Consider the following 6,821-nt stretch of genomic DNA (forward strand, 5'->3'; position numbering starts at 1 on the left):
CATCCATTCATCATTCATCCTAAGTTGCTATATCGTTGTATCTGCTGCATCTTATTCACACACAGATAATATAGAGAAAGGCTAAAGGCTCACCCTTGTAATCCCAAATATTCAGGAGGAGGCTGATCTGCAGGATAGTGGTTCAAGGCCAGCTCAGGCAAGAAAAGTATGCTAGAGTCCATCTCCAAAATAATCAGCAAAATATAGAGGTGGAGGTGTAGCTCAAGCAGTAGAATGCTGGCCTAGAAAATGCTAGGCTAAGTTCAAACCCTAGTATTACAAAACTGGGAGAAAGAAAGGATCATATGTTGAGCATTATGTTATATTACAGAGAGACAGAGGTGTAGATATACAGTGATAGAATAAATGATCCAGAGCTTTACTAGTTGAAATGCTTAATTAAATCAAGTAACATATCTAAGTGATTCCCTAGTGTACATCTGGTATTTCTTAGATGTTTAATCAATATTTACACACTACTTATAATCTGAGGTGTTGAATTTGGTTTTAAAATAAAAAAGCAAACACGCTACTTCTCAGGTATGTTTAGAATTCTGCCTTATTTTTACAACTTGCATGCTTACGACTATACTGTAGGAAAGAAAAATGATTTAAGATAATGTCACTAAGATATCCCTAGCTCTAGAAAATCCTTCTCTTGACCCATCTTGCTACCCAATAAATTATTGTTCTACTTCTAGCCTTTCATTTACTAACTCACTTCTCAAATGCACACATAAACATCAAAATGTTAACTTCGTTACTGATAAAACTGATGGGGGAACATGTCTTTAGCTGTTTGGTTAAATCCTACTATTGAATTTTCTCCTACAACAGAACACACTTGGCTAACAGGCTGGCTTCTGAGAGAGCTGTGAGCTAAGCCTTTTTCAAAATTTACAAAAGATAAATCACTCTTGTATTTGAGAAAAAGAAAGGCCAGAGATAAACTGGAAACATTCCTCTCATAATTTCCCATTCCTGGGAAGAAAATTGGACAGTTTTTTCCTCTGATGGAAACAGAAGCCAGGGGAATGAATGTTCTCCAATATCCATTTTCTGCTCATCTGCTGGGGCTTCTCCTGGTTCCTGTTCTGTTCCACAGGCCTATCTAGTTTTGGCCTCCTAGATCCAGCCTGAACCAGTCCTGATGCTATAGCTCTACACTCACTGGGTAAATACATACATTTTTGCCCCAGTAATCATTCAGAAGACCTTAATTGCCCAATCCAGTGACCACTTCTCAGTCTTCTCCTTCTCTAACTTCTCAGCACTTTGAAACTTCCCATGTGCTTGTAGGGATGAAGCCAGGCTCTCTAGTTTTGAACACTACAGTTCTTGTATAAATACCATCATCTGTAACATAAGAGTTCCCTTTATACACAATTCTTCTCTGCCCTGGGCATCTCAAGAACTTAGCTTTCATGTAAAAAAAAATCAAGTTTTACTGATCTAATGCAAGGATGTAGCTTTGCAGTGAGTAATAGACGGATTTGGGTTCCAATTCTGACATGTTCTAATTATGTGACTTCATTTGATTTCTCTAGTTATTTCATCTATAAATTCAGAATCAGCAGTGGGCAATATGTATTGAATCTCCAGTGCTAATCACTAAGCTCTTCATTTTCTTTATCATAATTAATATTATACTGACTCTCTGAGGTAAATCCTACTTTCTTTCCTCTTTGAAGATTTAAAAATTGAGATTTAACGATTGTAAGATTTAGTGTTGTTGCCCAAAGCCAGACAACCAATAGGTGACAGTTTGGAATCAAATTTAGTAAAACAAGTATTAGAACTCAGTTTTATGTAACTACAAAGTAGAAATTCTTAAATTAGAACATTAGACATTTTCCTTTCTTTCCTTCATAACAAGTCCTGTGTAGATTATAAACTCACTAAATAGCAGCTATCATCATCATCATCATCCTACAAACAAAAGATTTCTAATTTGGCAATAGTCTTTTCATAATCTCTTCTTTTGGCTTAGTGTCATAGATTTACTATAAAGGGACTATCTCTCTCTTTCTCTGAACACTTTGTAGTAGAATTGAGTATAATAATTGTTGGGTAAACTAGCATAAGGTCATTCATGTCACAGACGAAAAATCAGCATGTTCTTTATAAGCTAGGTATGGGAAGGAAAAACACTGAGAAATTTAAATGCATAAAACAAGCTGGGCTCAGGATAGCTCATGCCTGTAATACTAGCTACTAGGAAGCTGAGATCTGAGGATAGTGGTTCAAAGCCAGCCTGAAAAGGAAAATGACCAGAAAACCAGAAGTGGTGCTGTGACTCAAGTGGTAGAGCGCTAGCCTTGAGCTGAAGAACTGAGGGACAGCACCTGGGCCCGGAGTTCAAGCCCCAGGACCAACAAAAATAAATAAATAAATAAATAGTAAGACAAAGTAAGTACTTTAAACAAAGAAAAATACAAATGACAAATTAAGTGGAGTGTTTTCTTCTTCTATCACAAACCAAAAGGTTATTCTGGCACTAAGAAACCACACTGATCAATGAGATAGTATAATCAGAAATAAACCTTCACAAATACAGTCAAATGACTTTTGACAAGGGTGTCAAGATCACTTAACAAGAAAAGCACAATCTTTTCTACAAATGGTACTGGGAAGCTGCATATTTACTTGCAAATAATGAGCTTGGACCTAGTTCTCAGACCATATGCAAAAATTAACTTGAAATGGATTATAGAACAAAGAGTAAGTGACAGAACAATAAAACTCTTAACTGAAAACATATGGAAAAGCTTCCTTGTAAAGGACTTCTTAGACATAGCACCTAAAAGCATAGGAAGTGAAAAGAAAGATAAATTGAAGGTCATCAAAATTTTAAAATTCTGTGTGTCAGAGGACACAGTCAACAAAGTGAGAGCAACCACAGAACATATTTACAAATTATATATTATGATAGAGTGAGAAAGAGTGAGGAATTCTGCCCCTAGATGGCAGATCAGACTCCACAGTCTTTTTTTTTATGAAAGCATTCATTCATTCATGAAGGCAGTGCTCTCATGATATAATCACTTCCCACTAGGCCCCACTCTCAGCAACAGGTTGCACTGAGGATTGACTTTCCAAGAGTATCTAGAGTATAGTAAAGCCCTTAGAACTCAACAACAGCAGAAAAGCAGCCTGATTCAAAGAAATGTCAGCAAAGAACTTGAATGTACAGTTCTTCAAGGAAGATTTATAAATGGCCAAAGAGCATATGAAAAACTGTTCAGCACCACTTAGGGAAGTACAAGTCAAAACTACAATGAGCTTCTATTTCACACTCATAAAGATGTCTGCTATTAAAAAATAGGAGTTAACTGATGGTGAGGATGTGAAGAAATTGGAAGCATTTGTGTTTCATTGATGGAAATGTGAATAACATAGTTACTATGGAAAAAGTATGGTTGTCCTTGAAATAATCAAATTAAACTACCCCACATTCCAACAGGTATGTGCTAGAATAGAATTACCATGCAATACATGTCTAGATATGTGCCATAATCTGTTTTGTGTTGTTACCATAGAATGTCTCAGATGGGGTAATTTACCAAGAAGAGATATTTTTTTCACGTTTCTGGAGGTTGGTAAGTCCAAGATAAAGGCCAGGGCTGCTGAGGGCTTTTTTGTTGAGTCCTCACATAGCAGATGATAGAGCAAGAAAGAGAGGAATTTTAAGTTAAGTTTCTTCCTTCCTTCCTTCCTTCCTTTCCTTCTTTTTTTAATTTATTTTTTGTTGGTCATGGGGCCAGAACTCTGGGCCTGGGCACTGCCCCTCAGCTCTTCAGCTCAAAGCTAGTGCTCTACCACTTGAGCCACAGCACCACTTCCGGCCTTTTCTGCTTATGTGGTGCTGAGAAATCAAACACAGGGCCTCATGCATGCAAGGCAAGCACTCTACCACTGAGCCACCTTCCCAGCCTCCAGTCTTTTTTTTTTTTAATGAAGGCATTCATTCATTAAGGCAGTGCTCTCATGATCTAATCGCTTCCCATGAGGCCCCACTCTCAACACTGGGGATTGACTTTCCAACAGAAGAATTTGGAGGACACAAGAGATAATAGCAATGTATATCTGACGAAAGAACATAAAGCAGAGATTCAAACAGATAGTTGTCTCACCCATGCTCATACAGCATTGTGCACAGTAGTTAAGGCAGAAGCATCTCTTGTCCATTGGTGAGTAGATAAACAAATAGAATGTTACTTCATCCTTCTAGAAGGAAGAAATTCTGGTACATGCATAAACCTTGAAAATATTGCCCTAAATGAAATGAGCCAGACACAAAGAGGCAACTATCATGTGATTTTGTTTATGAGTTCCTAAATAGTCAAACTCATAGAAACACAAAGTACAATGCTGTTTTTCAGAAGCTGTAAAAAATATTAGATGATAATAAATAATGGTTCCAATATTCTAGCGAAGGGCTTAACCTATCTGCCCTTGCATAATCTGACAGTGAACAATATAGTGCATTTCCTTTGTAAACTTAGGTTGTATAATAAAAAAAAATCAGAGTCCCAAATATATACACAAAAAATGTGCCTCTTCTATTAATGGCTGATCACACATAAGTGATCTTAAGTATCATTTTTTATTCTATATCTTTCATAAAATAATGTCAAGATAGAACAGATTTATCCAAAGAGATGTGCCTAGGATGGTGAAAATACTTGAACTTATGCCATGAAAGAACTTAGAACATTCAGCTCAGAGAAAATAGTGCTTGGTCTAGATATAGCCTAAGTATTCTCTACTCTTTGAAACAGAGAGCCTAGTTACCTTTTTAAAAGCATAATTTGAATATTTTATTCATACTTTCTTTGAAATCAACTCTTCAACTCTCACATTTTAGTACTACGGTTATTTATAAATTATTTTTTCTATGTAATTATATTTGGTCTTTCTTTTTTATTCAGACTACTGGGTCCTTACATCTTAAATAGTGCTGTATTTAAATTTAAATCCAAAGAACACGTACAATTTCAGGAAATTATTTATTTGCTTAAATTATGATGTATAGATTAACAATTACACAGTTAATATCACATAAGGCACACTTCTCTTTTGTATTTGGAATATTAAGACATGTTACAATAGTTGTTTGCTCAGTGGTTATTCATTGCATTTCTGTTTTATTATTTCTGTTTTATGAATATTATTTCTCAAATATCCTTGGTTAAAGCAGCCACAATGGTACTAAAATGTATCTGAAAATTAAATCATCTGAGAAACATCTTAATGACAGCTTAAAACTCCCTTTGTACAAGAAAATTAGCAGTCTCTACATCCAAACAAGCAAGGTTAAAGACACTCAGAGAAGAACTGAAAACCTTGTGTCATCAACTAATAAAATGTTACAGTTTTAATGAAAAAGGAATTTTTGAAAGTGTTAGGGAAGATTGTTTTCATTAATACAAAATATAATAGATACAAAAAGCAGGCTTTCTGAAAATTATTTTGCTACAAATGCAATTAGAAAAAGTGTAAGACATGCTATTTAGAACAACTCTATTACAATTGCAGCTGAATTTTCAATCATTCCTAATCATATAGAAACAGTGAAACTATCAACAATTATTCTAAATATCCATTCAATTTATGATTAATTTATAATAGTACATCCAAGGAAATGTTACAATTTTATTTTTATTAAGATTCTCTTTTGGACTTCACATAGAACTCCCCTATGACCCAGCAATCCCACTTTTGGGCATTTACCCAAATGCTTACAAACAAGACCACACTAAAGCTACCACCACAACTATGTTTATTGCAGCATTATTTACCATAGCTAAGATATGGAACCAACCCAGATGCCCCTCAGTAGATGAATGGATCAAGAAAATGTGGTATATATGCACAATGGAATTCTATGCCTCCATCAGAAAGAATGACATTGCCCCATTTGTTAGGAAATGGAAAAACTTGGAAAAAATTATATTAAGTGAAGTAAGCCAGGCCCAAAGAAACATAGGTCCCATGGTTTCCCTTATTTGCAATATCTAGTATATCTATGAGTCAAGCGGAAAAGGTCAGATAATGTGATGTCAGGAAAATGAACCCTTAGATATGTATTTTAATGTTTTTTCTTTCATGCATGTGTTTCTAACGCATTTATAAGATTATCTCTTTGTTGCTTTGTATGTCCCTCCCCCACAGTATAACCCCTGCTTTCACTATATTTGATGTCAGTCGTTTATTTGGAGGGGGATGTGGAAAACCTATTGGCTATGATACAGGTGGATTAAAGCAACAATGAGAAGTACTAGTTTTCATGTCCATATCGTCCTTTACAACGTCGTTGCGTGGGGCGGGGGGGGAGGGGGGGTAGAAAGGGGGTGGGGGGGAGGGGGGAAGGAGAAGGATTGGGATGGGGGGAGGGGGGAAGCTGGGAAGGGATGGGAAGGGTAAACAAAGGAGGAGGCTGCAATGCTTGGTAAGAAATTACGCATTATCCTGCCCATGCAATTGTAACCCCTCTGTACAGTATGTTCACAAATAAAATTAAATTAAATTAAAAAAAAAAGATTCTCTTTTGGTCCCATAAAGTCCCATTTGGTTAGTTGTGTTTGAAAGGACTTATATATTACAACTTTCTCCTTTAAGGGGTGGAAGACTTTGCATAATTTTTTTGTTATATAAAACTCTTTTAAAAGCATGGTTCAAAGTGTTTATAATGAAAGATCACAAAAGCATGCTTCTCCTGGCTTACTGAGCCTGTCTGATTTCATGTGACCTACCTGAAAGTACCATTATATTTTCCAGAAAAGTATTTGAAAGAAATATTTGATTTTCCAAATGTTCAT

Source organism: Dipodomys ordii, unplaced genomic scaffold (genome assembly GCF_000151885.1).
Source record: "Dipodomys ordii isolate 6190 unplaced genomic scaffold, Dord_2.0 Scaffold1, whole genome shotgun sequence".
In the NCBI taxonomy this organism is placed as follows: Eukaryota; Metazoa; Chordata; class Mammalia; order Rodentia; family Heteromyidae; genus Dipodomys; species Dipodomys ordii.